General features: G+C 44.6%; 1 protein-coding gene across 1 annotated transcript in view; it reads left to right on the plus strand.

Annotated features, from left to right (window-relative positions):
* The first annotated feature begins 18882 nt into the window (after nt 1–18882).
* Nucleotides 18883–24157, plus strand: part of LOC144101762 (guanylate cyclase 32E-like) — a 276494-nt gene continuing 271219 nt past the window's right edge. Inside the window, exon 1 of the mRNA XM_077634950.1 lies at nt 18883–18992. The gene's annotated coding sequence lies outside the window, so the exon portion shown is untranslated. The remainder of the gene's footprint in view (nt 18993–24157) is intronic.

The raw sequence follows: 24157 nt of genomic DNA on the forward strand, positions 1-24157 counted from the left end.
GTAAGGAACACATGCGATGCCATGATGAGTTTTAATGCACAGTTATGTCATTATTTAGTTCATTTCTTCTGGCTCTTTAAATTGACCTGATTATCATCAACATGAAAGGGAAGCTGGTGATGGCTTTGGGATTGTTTGTATTATCGGCATTCACAGAACTTCTGGTACGCCATGTGGATTTGTTTTCTTTTTGTACGCTTGAAATGTATATGATTTCATTTTCTTTTAACACACTGCATATGTCTGGCCAGCGTAATAAACATCACCACTTTGAAGTCAGTGGTTCTGTAAATCGCCTCTTTTTGCACGTTCATGATTTTTTGGGCAAAGGTATACGAAGCATGGAATATCAACATGCAAAACAGATAAATCGCTGACTTCTACGGATCGCCACTATAAAGTTAAGAATGACCTGCAGCTAAGACTTCACGTCCGAGATCTCCGACCTCAAGTTCTTTCACCGAGCAACATTGCGCAAAGGCTTCAGGAGAGGTGAAAAATCGCTCAGGGGCAAAGGCCGATTCATCTTCTCCGCTTATGCAGGGAGGAATCCCTATACGAATCTGAATGCCTGAAATAAAAACATATAATCCAAAAACCCCTTGCCGTTCCTCTGCTCACCTCTGAAAGGTTGCTCAATTTCAGCCCCTTGTAGGGTCGCGTCCTCCCTCCTGCGTTTATTTTTTAGCAATGCATGCTGATAGTTTCAAAGCATTGTCCGTTCATTTATCTCAGAATTTTAGGATGCGAAACTGGCGTCTTGTGATGTGGGGTCGTGTTTTGAGTAGGTGGTTTTCTAGGCAACCAGCTTGTTCGATAGAGATTTGTTGGTGTTGAGATTAAAATAAATAAAAATATACACTGATTCGGCAGAAGCGCGAACGGCAGCTACACAAAAGAGGCACATCACAAACAAACCAAAAACCAAACGCGAAGAACACTCAGCGGCCCAAAAGGTGGGGATACTGAGCGATTGTTGTTATTTTAGCACATGGGTTTATAAGGTGCTTTAGTTAGAAGAGAAGGGCCACAAGTGGGCTTCTATCGTACGAGGCGGATTTAAAGTTGCTTGACGGTGGAACGAATCACTGGCCCGTCAACGCAACGATTTGGTCGAAGACCATTTTCCCAAGCATTTCACCCCAAATGAGCCGAGCACCAGGCCGAGGGAAATCTTGTAGCCATTAGAAAAACGGTGGTATCCGGCAGCACTGGTGATAAACCAGGCACGTATTGCTTTTTGAATCAATATTTTATTGCGAGAGAATGTTTGTTTCGTGTCGCTCCCCTTCCACTGCAGTTCAAAGACAAAATGCCATCCGACTCACCCAGCTTTCCATCCCTGTACAATTATCTTTTCTTGCTGTTTCCTGTTTTTCCGTTCCCCATAAAGACATAAAGCCTTTTCTCGCCACCTCCGAGGGTGCCAAGAATAGATGCACCACGTCCATTGCGGGGAACACGCCCTGGAGCCCGAAAAGAGCTCCGAGTCGCAGCGGGGGCGTCAGCCCTGTTGGGTGCTCTCTCGCTTTGCGGGCTTCGCGATCCGGTGGGCGCTGTCACGCCCCGGGGCCTCTCCACGGACATCGCGGCGGGGCACGACCGGAGGCCATAGGAGTGCGGCAAACGTGGCGTTGACAAAGACGCTCTGGCCCGACGGGAGGCCTTCCTAGAAGCGCCATGACTGCCACTTCGGCGCCGACGAAGACTGCGACACGTCCGAACGAGTCAGGCCGCCGACACTGGGTACACCGTTAAGCGCCTTCTTTCAAGCGCCGTGAAGGCCGGAGGTCAGAGCAGCGTGCTTGTGTCTGTTTTTTTATTATGTCTGCGCAAGAAGGAAGGGAGGAAGGTGATGAGAAAGACGGGGTTGAAGATGGAATGTGAACATCTAGCGCCGCGTTTTGCAGTAGGGCTTGTGTGAGACAGTCTCCGCCAGCTTTAATGCGGCAAGTGCTTACTCATGCCTAATGGCGCTCTTATAGGGAAAATTAATACCGGCAATAAAGTAGAAAAGGCCGCGCCGCGGTGGCTCAGTGGTTAGGGCGCTCGACTACTGATCCGGAGTACCCGCGTTCGAACCCGACCACGGTGGCTGCGTTTCGATGGAGGCGAAACGTAAAAGGCGCCCGTGTGCTGAACATTGTCAGTGCATGTTAAAGATTTCCAGGTGGTCGAAGTTATTCCGGAACCCTCCACTACGGCACCACTATTTTCCTTTCTTCGCTCATTCCCTCCTTTATCCCTTCCCTTACGGCGCGGTTCAGGTCTCCGCCGAGATAAGTGAGACAGATACTGTGCCATTTCATTTCCCCAAAAATCAATTTTCTAATTTTTTTCGCGTAACAATCGAATTCTAGGCGTTGGATGTGAAAATAACGTATGATAAAGGGACAGTAAGTGTCTCAGCTCCAGTGGACCCCTCAACCGTGTCGTCAAAGAAGACATGAAACAGGGAGTTAAATAATGAAGAAAGAAAGAAGTGCTGTAGTCGTGGGCTTAGGATTAATTTCTACAACATGGGGTTATAGACATCTACAACATGGGGTTGTATATTCCACAACATGGGGTTATATAGCATCTAGATCACCCAGCACAAGGCCGTTTTTTTGGATTTGGCGAGTAAAGAGGTGATCATGATAGACCTCGTGTGTACGGACGATGAGGGCATTTCTCCGCCTGAGAGGAGGCGCGAAATACGGGAAAAGGAAGGCCCGTCATTTGGTTTGGTTTAAGATGGTTTTTCGTACCAAAGCGACTGAGGCTATGAGGAACGCTGTAGTGAAGGGCTCCGGAAATTTTGACCACCTGGGGTTTTTTGACGCGTACTGACTCCACACAGTACACGGGCATGTAGAATTTTGCCTCCGTCGAAATTCGACCGACGCAGCCGGGTAGGCCCGTCATTTCAATTGCGGTTGCTGATATTTCTACCCAATTGTGCCGTATGTTGTTTCCCACCCTCCTAGCTTAAATTACTTCTCTATAACCAATGTATTCATTTTAAGGAGGCAGATGACGAACACTTCGAAATCTGGTCATGATTACTGAATAATCTCGCAAAGGATTCTCCAGAACAGCCATAAGCACTTCATTCAATGTCTTCAAGTTCTACACATAAAAAGTTTAAACTATTTCACGCTTCGATCATTTAGATGTTTTTCCAGAAATTCTTTCCTCGCATTTTTTAATAAATTCTATTATACTTCTGTTCTGTATGGTGAAGCTTATTCACAGGAAACATTATACAAGGGGATCAGACATAAGCATTACAGATAGCTTAAAATTAGGCGCGGACAGGTACAGGGGTAGCCGAATGTTTCCAGGCCTCAAGGTATGCTTTTCAGCGGTATATCTTGGCACTTAAGATGCTGATAAAACTGTCAAGGTTCTCAGATGTTAGAAGGATACTTCTATCCTCTACAGATATTTCGAGCTTCGAGGGCACTGTAGCTGCCTGACTATACTGCTCAAAAACAGACCATGTGTCCTGGGAACTTTTTACCACACCTGTACCTGAAATCCACCTATTTACGTAACTTTTGTGGCGAAGGGGACGCACAGGTAATGGTCACAGTAGGAGGCCGTATTAACTAAAACCGAATAATTAACTTTTTGTTTCTGCAGTAAGCAGGCGTGATGATATTGAAAACTTTTGCGCTGTCGTATTCGTAAATAATTCAATTTGGCAGAATTATCCTAGAACGCCTGTGTTCCGAGACATTGGCGTCCATATTTTGAGCTCGATCCTCGTAACTGCATGCAATGCGGTGAAGAGAAATGTGAAACTGTCCACCGCAACAGCTGTGTCACACAAATAAGGAGTTTTGCGTTGACTGCTAACACCTTGCAGGCGTATTGACGCGAAATCAGAAGAAACGTAGGGGCGAATGTCTCGGAACGCGCTTGTTCTCAGAGAATTCTACCGAACGACGTAATGTTCAGATGTGACCGCCTCTATGTTTCCAATATGGACATTCACGTTAGGACCAGTGTATAAAAAGTTTATTATATATTTTAGTTATTCAGGTGCCTGACGGTGACAACTATCACCTCACTTTGTGACCCCCTGGTTGCATAGTTTACGTGCAGCAGTGAATTGCACGCACTAGTCTGCGCCTAATGTTAACAAATCTGTAAAAAAGTTAATTTTTATCACCCTGTGTATCACATGCGATTAACTGTGGCGACGACAGTCGTATAGGAACGTCTGCAATGTTTTCTACTCTTAGGTTATTCGTGTATCATTCGTAAGAACAGAACTCTGTTCCAATGAAAACTGAACTGAATCATTTCCTGCGGACATATTTTTCGTGAAACCTGAGCTAACGTATAATTATATAAATGGATCACTTAGTTGCTCATAGTTTGATCAAAGCCGCATTTACAGGAAACTCTAGAAGCCATTTTATAGAAAGGAATAATCTTACATGAAGTAACAGCTTTTGCGTTGCATTCGTTTTCCACCAAGCACGTCTAAAATATTTTTCAGCTGTCAGGGTAAAATCAATTAACGAATGATGCACTTCATACAACGTTCAACACATGTCGTGAAACTCGTAGAACAGTGTCATGTATCGCGTTTCGGCCTGCGTGACTGTTACTATGGGCTGTTTCTTGCCGTTAGCGGCTGACAGTTGAAACCGAAATACGATAGCCCGGCAGCAGAGAGTCGAACGAAAACAGGAATTTATTGGTACTTGTTTTTCGGTGTTTCTGGCGACCATTGTCTATCTCACCAGATCAGGTATTTTCCCGTTTCTTCCCGAAAGAACGAGCGGGTTGTTTTGGCTACAACCTTTTCTGCTCGTCTGGACCTTCTTGCGTAATAAGGTGCCGCCTTACCGCGCATCAAAGGTCACGCTGAAAAAAAATCGATAATATACGCTGCAAAAGGTGTCACCTGATCCGCAGGAAAAATAGTATTTCTAGATGCAGCACTTTTTCTAGAAAGACACCCGCTTCCGTGAAATCGCATCCTCAGAGCAAGGCTTGCACTTTTTTTTGCCGAAGAGAGAGAGAGAGGGAGAAATGAAGTGGCGCCCAGGTGTCGCCGCATGAGAAGATAGAGATAATGCGTATTTTCGTACCATTGTGGAAAAGTTGTTATAAATAGTATAAGTTTATAAGAAACCGAAATTCTTTTGAAAGAAGCGCATTTTAACTCGACACTCTCGACTGTTATAAAAAAATTTATACAAGCGAAATTTACATTGATAACATTATCCCATTATAGTTTCAGAATAACCCGGTTAGAATAGTAGCCGGATGCATTCGTTAAGTGCACAACTTTAGAAGAACCAGGTCTGAAAGAAATTCTTCGATACGTTACACTTTCCAAAATGTGACTCCGACATTCCAAAATGTAAATACGACGTTCTAACATTAACTTACAATAATTAAAGGAGTCGCTGCTCCTGAGTAAAAAACACTGCCGAAAGCGAATTCGGTCGTCGCGACGCCGAGAGCTTCAAGTGGTGTTAACTCCCACTTTCCGGCACTATGCACTTAGGTATTGAAAAGATGGAATATTTTCATGCTCAGTAAAGAAGGGTGGATAGAAAAATGCTGGAAAAAAACTATGGGAACGCTTAAGCCACCTTTGGAGTGGAATGCGACAGATTTAGATTCCAAGTTTGTCGCTGCTTGTGATGTGACTTTTACATGTATTTCCATCAGTTTCTTTGCAGCCCTCTATCCGCAAAACGTAATATTCGGACTGCCAGCTACAGTAGCAGCTATCCGCTATGCTGTGACGGTGTGGGCATTGACATGTATCACATTTTTTCGAGTTTTGTTTTATTTTAAATCTCTATTCAGGTTGCAGTCAAGAAACTAGGTTGCTGAAAGCACCTGGTAAGCAGGTCGTGATGACGTCATACGGTCATGTGACATCTCTCGACCAATCAGTGTGGCCCATCAGAGAAGGTAGTGATGATATCACAAGGCCACGTGAGCTATCTCAACCAGTCGACGAACTTGTGATACCGCACATAGGTGGGGTTTTGGTGTGACGACAATTCTCATTGTTTTTAAGCCGTGCAAGGGACAAAGGACCGGACAAGTGCACAGACAAAGCGCTGAACTCACAACTGATTTATAGAGGCGATTTCCACTTCTTAAATACAGTGGCAACCAAACACAGATACACAAAAAGGCAAGAATGACAGTTCCTGAGCACAGGGCTACTGTGGAACAAGACCAGCTGAGCACGTTTTTCTATTATCATCAAGAAAACGCAGTTCTTTTAGAGACAGAGCTACTGAGGCAACGCTTACGCATTCATCTTGGTATCTGTGGATTTCATTGGCTTCAATGATGACATCAGTGATTTTTGTGCGATTATCTGACAGCACGCGGCACTGACTGAAAATTGGATAACACGGCGCTTTCTTGTTTTTTATTCTTTCTTCTGTGCAGTCTCTGCAATTAATACCAAGGTGACGGGATACGGTGTTGCTCGCGTTGTTGTTTTGTTCCCGCAGCCGGTTGTTGAGGGAACGACCCGTTTGTACCGTGTAGTGCTTGCCACATGATAGCGGAAGCATGTACAAAACATTGTGGCTGTGCACTTGTCTCGTCCTTTGTCACTTGCGCTGCTGAAAAACAACGTCACACTAACTTGTCCAAGCTTCTACAGTAATGACAATTATCCTTCCATCGCATACGGGCATTAATACGGGCGGCAGAGAGTCCTAACACAAAGTCCTCTGCATTAAATAAAAACCTGCTATGAGGAAGCGGAGGTAAAACATATTTGCACTGGCAATGATATTGGAGTCCACTCAAGTTTCCACATAACGCCCACGGACTGCGGTCGTTCGTTAGAAATGAAGGTTCGCGCTATATAAGCGTTCCTTAGTGTCCCTGGACGCCCGTGCGAGAGAATGTTGGCAGCTGAAGGATTCATTTGTTGATCCCTTAAACCTTTCTTTGTTTGATTGTTTTGTTTCATGCTTTAATTACTATTTCATAACAGCACTGCTTGATCGGACTAGAATGGTTATAAAACATGTGGTCGCGTTTTATTTTAATACAGGCTAATCGGTTCTCACCTACGGGGCAGAAATGTGGAGGCCAACGAAAGGGCTCAGCTCATGTTAAGGACAACGCAGAGAGCATTGGTAAGAAAAATGATAGGTGTAACTTTAAGAGAACGGACGACGGCAGAGTGGGTGAGGGAACAAGCGCGTGTTAATGGCACCCTAGTCGAAATCAAGAGGAATAACTGGGCTGTGGCAGCGCGTGTAATGAGAAGGCAAGATAACCGCTGGTCCTTAAGCGTAACAGAGTGTACTCCAAGAGAAGGCAAGCGTAGCAGGGGGCGGCAGGATGTGAGGTGGGCGTATGAGATTAAAAAGTATGCGGGCATACAATGCGTGCAGCTGGCAAAGAACAGGTATAATTGGAGAGACATTAGAGAGGGCTTCGCCTTGCAGTGGGCATAGTCAGGCTGATGGTGACGACGATGATAATTATTTCATTTTCATTTGGAAGTTCGTGGTTTACTTCTGCAATGCGCGGGTAGATCGTTAAAACGTCCAAGTTCGACTTACAAAGGAACTTACTAATAGAAAAAATCAACCCTGTTCTAATATCACATGAATGCAAGCTTCTTGTGCCGTTACTGCTCTCTTAATCTCAAAAGGTAACATTTGACATTCCGGCATTGAGCGTCAGAGAACTGTTGATGCTTCGTCGAGTAATTGATACGGTGCTTTCGGAAAGCGCATTGCCGGCTTTTCGGCACTTAATGTTCAGTTTTTTCGATGCTTGTGGTTTAACCTTCCGTAGTTTTTACATATGGGCCTTCCACAGTCAACCCGAACGCCTTGTTCAAGTGCCCGTCGTCACTATGCACCATCCTCCTGAGAGGCAATGCTTCACCACATTGTTAGTCACTCCGTGAGGCGGCACACTTTACAGGAAATCGGTGCTTGACCAGCGTTGAAAAATTAAACATTTTTTTTTCCGGAAAAGGGAATGACGCAGTAACTGTCACACTTATCTCGGTTGACACTCGAACACCGCCGTAAGGGAAGGAATAAAGGAGGGAGTGAAAGAAGAAAGGAAAAAAATTGGGGGTGGTTTAGCTCTGGTTAAACCTGGAGTGACGCGATAGCCACAGCTGGACGAGTGGACCTTGGTCACCTGACCAGCCACCTGACGAAATACGTGATCAGCCACGGCGCCGCGTCACAGACAGCTGCTCCGCACCACGTGACCAACGACGTGACAGCGTGGTGGCGCAGCCACAGTGTGGCAGCGCCGCCACGCTGAAGACTCGAAATGTTACCGTACTGTAGCTATTGCTACAAAAGAGGTGCCGTAGTGAATGAAGGTCTCCGGCATAATTTCTACTTCCTGGGGATCTTAAACGTGCACTGACATCGCACAGCACATGGGCGCCCTTTGCGTTTCGCCTCCATTGAAATCCGAGTACTCCGGCTGAGTGGACGACCGCCTTAACCACTGAGACAGCACGGCGGGTAACCAGCGTTTGCTTCCTGATATGTAAAATTCTCTTGCGTTTTCCGCTCGTTTTAGTAGCACAAGTTTAGGACACGTGATCTGAGAATACCATATTGTTAACAGAACTGATAATGTTCAGGAATTTGTAGGTGTAGTCTTACCTGCGATGATTTTGCCATGAAGGCATGCCTGCCGGAAGATACCCTCTGTCTGTTTTTATACTTTTATTTCAGCGCTGTTGCGAACTAAAAGATTAACACGCAGTAGGAAAGAAAAACAGTCGGCCTCAAGCATTCCTTCAGAGAGATAAGTTTAATGGGCGATGACAAAGAGGTTGGCCATAAAGATTGATGTCTGACCTGCTACTCTGTGATGGGGAAAGGGAGGAGGTGAAGAAAGATGTCCATGATGGGTAAGAAAAGAGATGAGAGTCTGTGCACACATATTTGATGGCATCACTACCTAAAGCCGAGGCCCGTGTGCGGAAATAGCTGCCCTACAGGCTGCAGTTCAGTTCATCAGTCAAGATTCCCTACGTGACTGGACAGTTTTCACCGACTCTAAAGCAGCCCTTCAAGGCCTGCAACCTGCACTAATCTAGGGGTGCACGAACAACTCGTTGCAACAATCCGCGATCAAAATCATGGCACCACATTGAAAGGACATGCATAACTTCTCAGTGACTGCCAGGACACTGCGGTATTACTGGATATACCAAGGCAGTCGAGGCGGTCCGTTTTGCCCACAACGACGGTATCCCTGTCATTAACCCTGTAACGAGAGCTGACGCAGCGTGTGGGCTTCGTTCTTTGAGGCTGGAGGTCACACTTTCAGCGTGGAACACGGGAGAGTGCTGCAACCATCGTCTCAGGGCACTGGACACCGGACTGCGCCTCCGTCTTCCATGTGACATAGCGCGTCGCGAAGCAATATTGCTGTGCCGTCTATGGCTCGAGGTTGCCTTCACAAATCAATATGCTTTCCGGATCGGGATGGTCGGCAGCCCTTCTTGTGTAAACTGTGTCGGCGAAGAGACAATCCGTCATTCCCGGCGTGAGTACCCTCTATTTGTGAATGAAAGACGTAAGCTGCGTTGTGCTCTGGACCACCTTGATCCTCGCCCTTTCCCAGGGGACAAGATCCTTGGTCCGTGGCCACAACAGTCTGCTGCCATCAAAGCTTACAAGGTTTTTTTTTGTTTTTTACGAACGACTGCCTTGATTGACAAATTGTGACTGTGTTTCCCGCTCTTTCTTTCTTCCCTTTTTAATTCCCTCATTCCCATCCCCAGTGCAGAGTAGCCGACCGGAAGCCTTTCTGGTTAACATCCCTGCTTTCCACCCTCAGCTGAACCTCTTTCGTTAGCCTCCACGCTTCTCCCTCTAGGTTAGTACCGGTAAGATACAGCTGTTGCATACTTTTCTTTTGAGGGATTTTGGTAAACTGCCATTCATGATCTGAGGGAACCTGCCACTTGGGCTCCACTCCATTTTTATTCCTCTAGTTATTTCCCTCTGATGATCAGGATCGGCGGTCACTGCCTGGCCTAAGTAGACGTATTTCGTTTCCACTTGCAGCACCTCGATAGCGATTGTGAACTGCCGTTCTCTTCCGAGATTATTGAACATTACTTTCATTTTCTGCAAGTTAATGTTTAGACCCATCATTCTGCTCTGCCTGTATAATTGATCATTCTTTGCTGTTCATATTTTGAGTGACTTTGCCAGGCAATGTAATGAGTTAATCGCAGATTTGTTAGCGATTCTCCTTTACTCTTATCTCCAACTGTTCCCAATCCAGGCTCCGGAATCTGCACCACGACCACGATACGGCATATCTATACCACGACAGAGAAATAACTAGGAGAATAGTAATGGGATGCAGTGCAATTCTTAGGCAATCTCAGGTGATGAATAGCAGTTCACCAATATCCTCGAAAAGGAAAGTTCGTAACAGCTGCATCTTACCGGTACTAATTCGTGGGGCAGAAACGTGGAGGCCTACGAACAGGGTTAGCCTAAATTGTGTGCAGGCCAGCGAGTCATGGAATGAATAAATGACGGGCGTGGTGTTAAGAGAGAGATAGGAAGAGAGAAGAGTGTATCAAGGAAGGAACGGGAGTAAATTACATTTTAGTCGAAATCAAGTAAAATAATTGGTCATTGGCTGGGCTTGCAGTGTTAAGGTGCGATGACCGCTGGTCCTTAACAGTGCACTGAAGAGGAATCTGAACTCGTCTTTTTATCGCGGGAACTCTGTCTACACGTTCCGGTCATTCTTAGAAACTACGAATTATTTCCTGTGTGGCCGATTGTCCTAATAAAATAGGATTAAACGTCCCAGTTCCCGCCTTTCTTTAACTCAACGCGTTAGGTGGGACGAGTCAAGCAACTCGTCAGCCAGTCCCGTGGCGGCTTGCCGCTCTGCCATCGTCGGAGAGATATATAAATAAAAGAGTCCACGTGTATTTTTGTTTGCGGCTATATTGCCTGTGACTGAAACAGTTCATTCCCAGAAACCTAAAGAAAAAACAAAATAAAAGCGAATGCGACGCCACCACTGGACTGGCTGAAAGGCACTCCACGCATTGGTTGACCCCTCTTACCTACCGCGTTGAGTTCAAAAAAGGGCGGGAGTCGGGACGTTGAACCCGATTTAATTTGGACAATAGGCCGCACAGGATAATAATTCTTAGTTTCTAAGAATGCCCGGAACGTGTATAGAGAGTTCCCGCGGTAAAAAGACGAGTTCAGATTCCTCTTTAGTGCACCTTTAAGGTTAACAGCCGGAAATGGCAGTCAGTCGGGTAGGCAGATGAGACAAGGAAGTTTGCAGAGATAAGGTGGCCACAGATGACAGAACACGGGGTTAATAGGAGGGATTAGGGAGATGACTTTGTCGTCGAGTGGCGTTTTTAGGCGGGTGATGACGATAATGGAAGTTTTAGATGATGAAAACTTTAGTTTATACAAGTGATTGCAGTACTATGCGCTTGAGTTTATACCAAGTGGGGCTGGGTGCAGAGGTCATGTTTATCGTGGACTGTTCCTCGTGAAGTTTTCTGTGCTGATTTAAACGCAACGTCTGCCACTATTTTAATGAAAAGAAATTTTGCACATTTACCTTTATACAAAATTTTTCCTTCCATAAATCGCTCTTTGACTTCGGCACTAAGAGAAGTAAAAAAATTTTAACTAGTCCTAAAAAGGGCTTCTCCAGCAACGTGACCCAAAGGATAAGAAAGAATATTGCACTGCACATGTTTCTTGTTTTTCAACGGTTGCCTAGAACATTAAATAGTGTGCTTTTCGCCTCTTAGACTGACTGTCAAAAACCTAACAAAACATGTTCATGCCTCTAAGGACACTTTCAATGAAAACATACAGCGCGAACATAGACGACGGTCGAAGAAGAGGTGCACAACACAGGCGCTGTCTCGCAACTAAAATTTTATTTAAGAGGAAAACACATATATAAAAGTGTCCGAAAAAACGGCAAAGTCAGCAATCACATGAGGCAATCAACACTTGGAACAAACTCGAAAAAACAGACCAGATAGCGCAGGGCGCCCTTTTTTTTTATTCTATGACCCATGGCAAATCAGGCGTTGCACAAGAACCTTATCTCCGCATCACATAGTGTGATAGAGGGTTGTCTGATGCACGTGTTAATTTTCTTCCTTATAAAAAACGCTTCCATGATCTCTCTAGTACGTTGGTCGCGGTGCCGGTACAGTACCTCGGTTTTCTGAAATATTGCCTTACAGTTGTCTTTATCTTCGCACTGAGCGCAATGTTTTGAAACATCTGACGATGCGTTTTCGTGCTCTTTTAGTCGGATATTTAAGCAGTGCCCGGCTTGTCCGATATACACCTTTTGGCAAGTGAAAGGAATCTGATAGACCACCGAACGCGCACAATCCACAAATCTTGATCTGTGCCGCACCGAACACATAAAGGGGTGCATTTTTTTCTTCCATTCTTGGACATCAGTCGCAGTCATCGGACACAGGCATCGGGCACGTCGACATTAAAACGACGAGCAACATTCCTCAGATTGTGCGCCAATCTATGCACGTAGGGAACGGCCACTGCTTTCTTTTTGGCTCCCGTTCTTTCACCTCTGTTCGTGGTCAGGAGACCTCTGAAATTGCCAATTAGTTTTTCGCATGTTCGTGATATCACAGAGAGGGGGAAACCTGCCGCGGTAAGTCGTTGTACTTGCAAGGAAACACCGTCTGCGACGGAGTGCACACAAGATTTTTCTAGAGCAGATCTTAGGCAGGAGAGGGCTATGCCGTTTTTTACCAGTCTTGTGTGCCCTGAGCAAAAGTTCAGTATCGGCTTTTTTGGAGCGCGGTATATTAACCCAACAAGTGTGGCCCTCCTTGAACATCAGTCTTAGATCTAGGAACTGATGTTCATCTTTTTCTGGCATTTCGAACGTGAAATTTAGACCCATTGCGTTCTCTTTAAACACTTTGAACACATCAACCGCGCGCCTAGCGTGCCCTCCCTTTTTCATTAGTATTAGAAAGTCATCTACATATCTTCATATCTTAAAAGCAAGACTGTCAAGATTTTCCTTGGTCGCTACGTCTACTTTTGCAAGAAAAATGCTACTGAGTATCGAGGCTACACGAGAACCAACACACACACCCTGTTTTTGCAAGAAAATTGTCCTGCGCCATTCCACAAAAGTTGCACAGGTAAAAAGAAAGCAATTCTAAAAAGGCTTCTACTGTGATACCGCTGCGACCAGTAAATGCTACTTCATCGTTCTTTAGTGTGATGCACTTCTTCACGGCGGACAAGAGCTTGCCATGAGGTAGGGCATAATACAAATCTTCTACATCAATGCTAAACCCAAAACAGGTTCCTGGGTTGCTATCTTGGAGGTACCAGACGATCGCCTGTGAGCCAGGAACAGCATAGGGGTCGACTACTTCTAAGGCGTGGAGGTTCTTTTGTAGATAGCCGGATACTGCGTGTTGCCAAGTGTGGCGCTCGGACACAATTGTGCGAAAGGGGATATTCGGTTTGTGAGTTTTTGCGGAAAAAAACAACCAGGGCGCCCTGCGCTATCTGGTCTGTTTTTTTGAGTTTGTTCCAAGTGTTGATTGCCTCATGTGATTGCTGACTTTGCCGTTTTTTCGGACGCTTTTATATACGTGTTTTCCTCTTGAATAAAATTTTAGTTGCGAGACAGCGCTTGTGTTGTGCACCTCTTCTTCGTCCGTCGTCTATGTTCGCGCTGTATTTTTTTCCTTTAAAATGTACGTAACCCAACTAGCCCCACTTTCCATCCTCTAAGGACACACTGAATGTCTAAATTAGTAAGTTAAGAGATGTCCAATGTAGCCGCTCCCAAAAGGTGGATTTCTTTACGGTAGCTTAGTGGTCAAAGTGTCTTTAGCGCTGGTAAACGATAGTGCCAAATCCCAAACTACCATCACAGGTGCGCACTAACTGCAACACAGAGCGCTGCACAACGCTCCCGCATGTAGCTCATAAGTGATTCGGCAGATGGCGCTATCGCAGTGGCTATCTCCTATGGCTATCACCAGTGGCTATGAAGAGAAAATAGGCCAGAAATGGGTATCTTATTAACAAAAGAAACAAAGTGCAGGTCCTCGTCCAGGCTTAAATAAAGCAGTCCTCTGATAGCTGGCTGGCTGAAGTTCACGATGAAACTAAAAGGGGCCAAGAAAATTCTGGAACATATAAGCTGGCTGGGCAAAGCCAATCACAGAAAGCAGGAACAGATTCCCGATGTCGAGGGAAAATGTTTACAAAGACATGACGCTGTGAACTACATTGCCTCAGTTATAGCTGAGTCATTTAGGAAAGACAATATGGTAATCACCCCAAATGAAGGAGCACCACAGGAATGCACTATAGGAAACAGCTTAGAACTGACCAATCTTAATTGGAAAAAGGCGGAAGCAAATATTCTGAAATGCACATCCGCAGGGATTGACGAAATTCCAATCAAGTTAATTAACGAGCTTGGCCCAAGAGGCAAGAAAACACTGAGAAAAGCATTGGAGGTAGTCATAACTAATAAGCATATTCCACCAAGCGGGAAACAGAGTAAAATAAATTTGATTTATAAAGGGATAGGCGATAAGACGATTATAAAATCCTTGCGACCGATTACGATAACATCAGTTACATACAGGCTGGCGATGCAGGCGATGAAAATAAAGGTGCTGTCAAGGGTAGAAAGTAATAGAATACTCGGAGAACTTCAGAACGGGTTCAGAAGTGGTAGGCGTTCAGATGATAGCCTGTTCATGCTTACCCAGTGCACAGAAATAGCTAAGGCAGAAAAAGGACTTCTGTATTTAGCCTTGCTTGACATAAGCGCTGCACACGACAACGTGAACAGGAAACTCCTGTTGAACATATTAAAATATGAAGGTGTCGGTCAAGGGGCAATTGATTTTCAACGGGAAATATATCGAGAAAATTAAGTTGAAATAACATGGGAAGGAACTAAGAGTACAACAACTGTCAAAGTACACAAAGGATTAAGGCAAGGTTGTCCTCTTTCACCACTGCTGTTCATGCATTATATAATAAGTATGGAAAGAAGGCTACAAGGAAGCAATCTAGATTATAATCTGTCATACAGATTAGGCGGAGGGTTTTTGAGCAACGACTGCCAGGTTTAATGTATGCGAACGATATTGTACTGTTAGCAGATAGCCAGAGAAATTTGCAAACTTTTGTTAACTGCTGTGGAGACGGAGACAGTATAGGTTTCAGTTTTAGCCGAACTAAGTCAGGTGTGATAATTTTCAATCATACAACTTATCAGGAGCTTACAATACACGGCCATGAAATACCTAGAGTGGCCGAATACAAATATCTCGGGGTATAGGTAAACGAAAGGCAGATGTACACGGAAAAGCAGGAACTGTCTCTCATAGCAAAAGGGCGAAGAGATGCAGAGATAATGAAACATAGGGCATTGTGCGGGTACAGCAGGTATGAAGTACTGAGAGGTATTTGCAAAGAAATAAAGGACAGAAGTTCAGTCGATGTTAGAAGTAAATCAGAGAGCTGTTGGAAGATTAGCACTAGGTGCCCACGGGAAAACCACAAACCAGGCAGTAAAGGGGGATATGGGCTGGGTATCGTTCGAAGCACGGGAAGTTCAGAGTAAAATACTCTACGAAGAACGCCTGAGGGAATTGGACGATAACAGGTGGGCAGCTAAAGTAATTAAAATCCTACACAGAAAGAGCGTTGACTCACAATGGCGGAAACGAACTAGAAAGCTGATCAGAAAGTTTGCCAGGCACGATGAAGGAAAAAGAAAGAGCATTAAACGACAGGTTAAAAACGCGGAAGGTAAAAATTGTATGGATTCAATGAAAAAGAAGAATAGTGTAGAACTATATCCTTATTGAAAAGGCAGATCAGGAAGGAAGCGTATTAACATAAGTCAAGAGACAGTGCCCTACTATTTGAAGCTAGGTAAGGGTGTCTTTGAACGCACAGCTACAAAAAGAAATTTAATGAACAAAATGACATATGTGCTGTGTGTGGTAAATCTGAAGAAACAATAGAACACCTCAAACTAAAATGTGATAGTATGCATCCCGATGTCGATGCAGGCACAGTAACTCTTCCTGAGGATCTAGGGTTTAGAGATAACAATAGCCGTATAAATAAATGTGCGGTGGAAATTAGCAAAAAGCGATTCGAAGGTGAATCAAAATCAAAAAGGAGACAATGTTAAAAGTGTAAGAAGATGTATTTTAATGAAAATGGCGAATTTTAATAATATACAAGACAGTTACACAAAAATAAAGGAAAAAAACTAAGCAAGGTGGCAACTGCCGTCACTCCGTTTCAAAGGGGATGCTCCTACCTTCCATTCAACCATTCCCTCCATCCGTCACCACTCACACACAAGCGGTGGCAACGGCCTCCTCTCTTCAAGTTATGGACGATTTTTTCATAGTTCAACAAATAAATGAATAGTTGAGAATAAGGCAATTTTTAAAATGCGCGCCACCTGGGATTTCTTTTGAAGCTATGCAGAATTCTCATTGAAGCTATGAAATGTTACCCGCCGCGGTGGCTCAGTGGTTAGAGCGCTCGTCTACTGATCCGGAGTTCCCGGATTCGAACCCGACCGCGGCGGCTACGTTTTTATGGAGGCAAAACGCTAAGGCGCCTGTGTGCTGTGCGATGTCAGTGCACGTTAAAGATCCCCAGGTGGTCGAAATTATGCCGAAGCCCTCCACTACGGCACCTATTTCTCTCTTCTTTCACTCCCTCCTTCATCCCTTACCTTACGGCACGGTTCGGGAGTCCAACGATATATGAGACAGATACTGCGCCATTTCCTTTCCCCCCAAAAACCAACGAATTATTATGAAATGTTTTTGTGTTTTTGATATTTTATATTGATTATTGTCTGATATAAACCACCCTTTTTTCTTGGTTGTCGATCCGAAACCATTGCAACTCTTATCTGAAAACATCCGCTGCCTCCTTATATGCGTTTAGTGAAGTCACCGGCTGCGTGCGAAGACTGAGCTTTTAACTATTCGCAAACGGTTCCGTAACCGTTATAAAAAAAAACAGAGCGAAGAAACACAAAGACCAAAAGCTAGGAAGACAGAGGACGAGCGCTCGTCCTTGTTTCATAACCTTTCTGAGGATTTCTAGTTTTGGGCACAAATATCCCTAGAAATTGTGTTGCTAGGGCAGGCCGGTCGCACAGCTGTGAGCCCTCATATTAAAGCTAGGCTGTTGGGCAGTCTGAGAATTAGCGTGCTCGATATGACTGGTCCAGCTCTTACATGGCTTACATACACTTCACACGCCATAATTTAAATAATTGCGCAGTCTCTAATTAGGCTTTTTGTAGCGACAGCTACACTACGGTAGCATTTCGAGCCTTCAGCGTGGCGGCGCTGCCGCCCTGTGGCTTCGCAGCCACCCCGTGGCTGCGCCACCACGCTGTCACGTGGTTGGTCACGTGGTGCGAAGCAGCTGCCGATGGCGCGGCGCCGTGGCTGATCACGTGGTTCGCCCCCTGGTTTGTCACGGGAGCAAGTTCCACTCGGCCAGCTGTAGCTATCGCGTCACTCCAGGTTTAACCAGAGCTAAACCACCGCCAATTTTTTCCCCTTCTTGCAGATGTGTGGTGGGGGTGTGTCTGGACCAGTGATAACTGTGTTTAATGAATGGTTGAATAACTGCCAGTAAGAAGAGGCTCGTCATGGCGTTTAATGCGATCAGGAGTACTTATAGATGATGTAGCTCATGTGCTGCACATTTTCTTTGTTATTGATTTTCCATCTAAGATAAAAAGTACAAAAAGGCGGGAGAACTTATGTTTAGTTTAGCCGTAAATTAAACATACCTCTAAATGCGACTGACTTCGTTATTTCTCACAGAGTCTCTAGCACAGCGCCCGTCTTGTGTTTGTTTTCTTGTGTCGTTTTGCATCCGATTTTTTTAGAATAAACCAAATTTCCCTGACCAATATCCTGCCCCTAAATAGCCCATTGGTCATGCAGATTAGCGCCCCCAATGAATTGACTTTAAAAAGAATGACTGATGTTCCCCAGGTTTCATGCAGTGGCACAACCTTAAGAGTTATTTGAGGGGAGGCGATGAACTTATTCCGGATTACCCGTGAAGAGTTTCTGAATATGTTCAAAGAAGCGGTTTGTAAATAAAATTTTCCGGCGTTTTAACATATGGCAAATGAAGAGTACTCTACTCTCTTTAAACATTGTTTTTCGTTTTGAACACATCTAAGGCGAATATGTACAGTTAACAATAATCCTACAGGGTACAGTCCATATTATGGGGTGGTCGGCCACTCTGCACCAATCGCAGCCCAAACCAGCCATAACTCATATTCGCCGAATGAAGCGTTTTCGAAAGACAAACAACGCACACTTCTCAGGAAAAGATACCGCATGCTCTGGGCACAATTCGTGCAGTTCAGTTGTAATGACTGGTGCTTTTTACTTGCGTGCAGAAACAAGCCACTGTACGGGACTTTTATATGTTTACTCAATGAAAACAATTAGCTTCCTAAAAATGCATCACAGGAACGAACCTCTTCTTCCATGTCCATGCTCTCTTACAAAAGCCTGACAGGAAAAAAGTCAGATAGAATACGGAACTTTGTGTGCGCCGCCAGCACTCGCCGCAGTTACATCGCGTCGCCCGCAGCGTTCCGCTAAATAGGACCATATCGGGTCGTTATACAAGCGCTTCCAACGTGCCATGTTTTCCCGCCGTTTCCAGGACGTTTGACCGAAGCAACAAGTGCCTCGCGAGAGACGCGCTGTCGTCTGCCGCGACAGTCAACAGATGGCGCCTGCGTCGCTAGCCCGGGTCCGGATCCCGCGCGGCCGCCGTACTCAATGTTGGGCCATCCTCCACCTGGAGCGGGCACGGTTGCTGCAGGCGGCCTCTTGTACTTCTCTCCTCGGTAGAGCGAAGGATCGCGGCTCTGACTGCAGTGACAAGTTAACTACGGTGAGTCCCGTGCTTTCTCACGTTTAGTCCGAGCAGCGGGCCAGGAGTCCAAGGACACCAGAAATAAGAGCAGGATTGATTGCAAAGTACAATTCCTCCAGAGAAGTCGTCTGTTAACCGCGTTACGATTGCTGACCGCGTCAAAAGTTGCGAACGAGAACCGGATGTTGAGCTTTGGACACTGGTAGAACAACTTGTCTTCACGTATTGGTAAAAGCAGGCTGAAAAGCTCGATTTATACGTTGAGTCAATCTAGCAACGCGAAGTTTTTTCACGAAGCACGTCTTGGAGTGTTTGAGCATTTTTCGCCTTCGACTAGGGCGAATCTCTTAAATAGTTAGGAATTTCTTGAAGCGTAGTGCCAGTTACCGGAAGCCGTGGCTGAACTCGCCAAAATAAGCGAAATTATACGTTCTCCCACTTAGCTGCTGAAGTGATTTCGTAGGCTAAGGGGGAAGTATATATGCAAAGTTAGTTTCTAGTGCTTGGGTTGGTGGCAGCTGACAGCACTCCGAATGAAAGGGTTTTCGTGTTCTATCTTCGAGCCGAAAGGCAGAGATTGGCTCTTAAAGTGACGCCATGCCACGTATACTCAAACGGCCAGCTGCTGATATCGTCCGTGATCGAAAGCAAGAAAAAAAAAGTCCGTCGGCAGCCGAGGGTGTTGCGACAGACCAATTCGACGCGCTTTACGGGACCGCTACCTGGAAAGCAGGCTTATTTCGAGAACAAACGGAAATTTCAAAATGTTTTCTGTTCAGGCCTAGTTTAACCTAGTTGTGAAGCTCTTGGGTTTCGAAGTACAAATTTTGAAGGAAAAAAAAGAAAACTATTTGGCGTCTTCTAGCTTCGTGTTGGAAAGGATGGCGGTAATCTCGGGCTGCAAACCAGGAACAAATAAACTTTTCCGCCTACTTGCGTTCGTATCTTCACAAAATTGGTTTCTGTTGGCATAGCGCCACGATTTTCTTTTCGCCCTTTGCCACAGGCAGCACGGAAATGAGAGTTTTTTTTTTGTCTTCGAGATATTGCTGATCATGTGTGGTGAACCTTCGTTTTAGTTTAACTGCGCGAGTGGATTTTGAAAACAATTTCTTTGGCAAGCTCTTATGGAGGTACGCGGCACACTCCTTCGATTCGGCACATTACTTTGAGTGCCTCACTTCTTGCCACGAAAAAAAAGAACGAATATTCGCACAATCTCAGGTATAGCTCATTATTGCTATGAACAGCGCTATGCGGTACCCATAGCACTCCTACACGGTTCCCATAAAAGTTGTGCACTTTGCCACGGACACCACGACAGTAGTCTGTGAGTTCACTGTGATTGTTATTCTTGTTTTGCACCTGCAAGTTCTGTAAAATAAATCAAGTAAACACACATTTGCTTAGCCAATGAATTCATTCGTCACGGAAACGTTGGAGAGGCAGCAAAACAGTTTATGCGCAGCAATTACGGTTTTATAAAATATTACTACATGTCAGCGAAAAATGCTTTAAAAACGTTATTTGCAATTGATGATTAACCGACATGACTGATCAAACTTGTCTGCAGTGCACATAAAAGATGAAGTGAAGAGAAATTTGCCATGAATCAAAATACTTAGCTCCAAAGCCGGTTTTCAATCTATAGCCTCTCAAATAAATATGCTTTTTGTTGCCTTATAGAAGAAGCCGCAGAGCGAAAGAAAAGGGTTGGGGGTGGGAATGACGGCAGGCATTTAAAACGAGATTTCTGCTAACAAAGGCAATAAATATAAACTAATTTTGGCAAGACGCGTCAGACATGCGATTTTTCTCGAGAAAATACCTGTCTTGAAATTAGCGGGCCTGGATGAGCAATTCGTTGCTTTTGCTCGACAATAGGTGGTTGTAGAAGATTCACTCCAATAAGGCTTAAGACACATTGCTCGACTGCTGGTTACCATGGCACCTCCCGTTGACGTATGAACACATAGTAACTCACGTACCGTTCTATGCTTGTTTTTCGCAAACTCCTTCCAAAATAGGGATGCTTCATCCACATTGTTTTGCTTTGTAGGCGATGCCTCTGTGCTAGAAGAAGAAACTTATCACTTTCAATTTCTCGTAATTGCCGGATGGCGAGTGATTAAATCCGTTCTAAAGAAGCCAGGACTTGATTTTCCCTTATAATTTTGTGGTCAACAACTAAGGAATATGGAGCTGAAAGGTGCATATCTGAACCACTTGTTTCATTGAAAACCAATTATTAAGGGTGGCAGGGTTGGTATATATGAGCAATATATTCACAAATGCAAACCTGCCTAAGTCTCGCGTCATTTCAGAGGAACTTGCAAATGCAGTAAAATAAAAGTTAAAGCATATAATTATAGAAACTATCGTTCGGAAAACACTCGACATGTGTTCTTTTTTTTTGTTCTCCTTGAGTCTAAAAGTACCTCTTATATCTAACTGCAGAATGAATTTGCGAAATTAACATAATCAAGTAAAAATTGTCGCCTTGAAGGACCTACTTGGTTTTTTGGGGTAACTTAAACATGAAAACGTAGCTCTTTACAAGAAGAAAGCGGCAAAAATTACATAAAGCTAGCCCCCATTTCAATTCCGCACGTAGGAGAACATAGTTTTTGAATGCCTACTTTAGTGAAAAAAGCGCGAAATTTAAAACACTGACCTAAATTATCAATAATATAAAACTTCATTCTGAATGCGCAGGCAGTGAAAACACTGTAGCTCCAGGAGTTCCTTTAAAACGTAGTTGTGAGGGAAAATGTGCTTGCTTTGAAATGAGGCAAGATTTACTATGCTCAAAATTTCCTTTCGCGCGCGCTTCATTTTCGCCTGCGCAGCAGAGCTCGTATGTATTTCAAAGCTCGATAAAAGGAGATTCCAATTACGCTACTACCTTTTTGATCAGTTACAGATGAGCGCGGTGAATTCCGTTCTGCTTCGTTGAAAAATTCCATTCTCTTAACATTCTGCGCGACACGGGCGCTGTGCGCACCGCCAATGTTCTGATCAACTCGCATTTGTCCTTTTCAGTTCTGAAGACAAAAATAAGGCTTTATAATCACGTCCTAAATAGCTGAGATATGCTAGAATATTACGGTAAATATTTTTCCTCTCCGATATGAAACTATCTAACGGAACAAAAAAAAGTTCAGTATTCGAAATAACATCTATGGGATGTAGCATGAGCTCTAGCTGTTTATCATATTGAACGCACTTTTTTTTCAAGGTCATGGCGTGTTACATCAATTATTGTCTTTGGTAATGTGAAGCATGTAAAGCATGAAGTCTCTGAAGGTATGGTAAACGAAGCGAGCGCTTCCGTTCACTTCATTTGAGCCGGCTATATCCTCCTGTCCGCCTCTGTCGCTGCGAGCAAATCAGTTTGAACTCAACCAGGCAAAACTGCAAGCGCGGTCGTTTTGTAAAACGGACTTCCTTAGGAAAGTAATAAATTTACTGAATTCAGAACGGCGGACAGCCGCTATGCAGCTCCCTGCTGGCAGTACGGGGGCAGAAAACACGAAAATCTGAAGGCGAAGTACTGGCTTGCGCGTGTATGTTCTTTTGACTCATAAACTGGACTTCAAGGAGTATTGTCAGGCAATCGTTTTCCGTTGTAATAGCTGCGATGGCAGTATAGCGTACTAAGTGCCAGTCCAGGAGCTAAGGTATAACACTTTTCTTACAGGTCGTTGCTTGTTTACGGCACCTGTATATAATACGTGGCCCCTAAAATAATAGAGAATAAGGAAAGAATGTTTTGCAGCTCAGCTGGCTCTCACATCATGACTCACACGCATGCGTCATTGCAAAAGAGGGATACGTATTTAACGCCTTGAATTTTCCTTCAGTAGTCTTTGTGCAATTCTTCCTGGTGTATCGCGTTGTAATCGTTAATGCCAATTGAAACTATGAAGCTTTCCCAGGTAGAGGGAGGTGCACCGGTTGGTTTATATGAGCGTAGTCAAAAAAAAATGAAAAGCACTTGAAACGATGAAAAGTGTTGTAATTTCTTAAAATTTTGCCCAAAATCTTATTTAGGGGAAGGGTACAGTTGTAGGCCAGTTGTCAGCATGTATAAGTGAAGAATAATCACACAACACACAGGACGCAGGCAGAAACCGTAAATTGGCGTAATAGCAATCAACACTTATTGAAAAAACACGGCGACTGCCATAGATGAAATGAGTGTGTGTTGTAAAAAATAAATACAAAGAGAGGGAAAAGACGCAGGTAAAAGGCCACAGCCCCTCTCCCCCTCCTAAAAAAATATTACAAGAATAGATGAATGATAACAACCTACTCATGCAAGCGGTGATAGGAGAAAAAAGAACAGTTATCGGCGGGAATTCTTTTCGCTCTACGACAATGTGAGGCTAATTGATTCATTCAACTGATTTCGATCATAGGGTGGCGACTGTATTTATTGCGTTGATGTACAAGCACACCTTACGCACTCACACTGCAAAAATAATTCTTGTTTTCACTAGAGGATTAGCCTTTAACCACATGACCACCATTCCAAAGGCAGTCTCTTTGCCGTGCGCTGGAGCATCTAGATTCTCGCTCACTGACGGAAAAGAAAATTCTCGGCCACTGACCGCGGCGGTCGTCGGCAGCGAAGGTCTCCAAGGCACTGCTCCGCTTCTTGAGGACTTCTGGCCTACACGATACGCTGTGACTTTACCGAACGCTTGCTAACTTTTCATAGCGACTTCAATTTTCTCCTACTCTCTTTTCTTCTACACTTTTTTTCTCCCCTCACCCCTTTCCCCCCGTGCAGGGTGGCAGACCGGTTATTCTTCTGGTTAACCTCCCTGCATTTCCTTTTCTTCCTTCTTCTCCTCCTCCTCCACCATTCCTTCCAAGTGTAGATTGTTGTCGTTCATGTATTCTTGGTAGATTTTTGTGGCCGTTCATTCACGCAATCATCATCGTGTTGTGGTTGTTTTATTGCGCATACGGGCACAAAACCTATAAACGCCGCTGTTTCTGTTCAATCACTGTTGAGCTCCTAGTGCCGTCTTCCATTAGCTCTCTCTCTGCCGTGTCGTTTGCGGTTGTCCGTCACCGTTACAAGTCTGCCTGCTACTATTCGTACTACAATCACTGGCTCAACACTACACATTAGCCACTTCATGACTATGAATGATGTAGCACTAGTAGTAAGA

Source organism: Amblyomma americanum, chromosome 8 (assembly GCF_052857255.1).
Source record: "Amblyomma americanum isolate KBUSLIRL-KWMA chromosome 8, ASM5285725v1, whole genome shotgun sequence".
Lineage (NCBI taxonomy): Eukaryota > Metazoa > Arthropoda > Arachnida > Ixodida > Ixodidae > Amblyomma > Amblyomma americanum.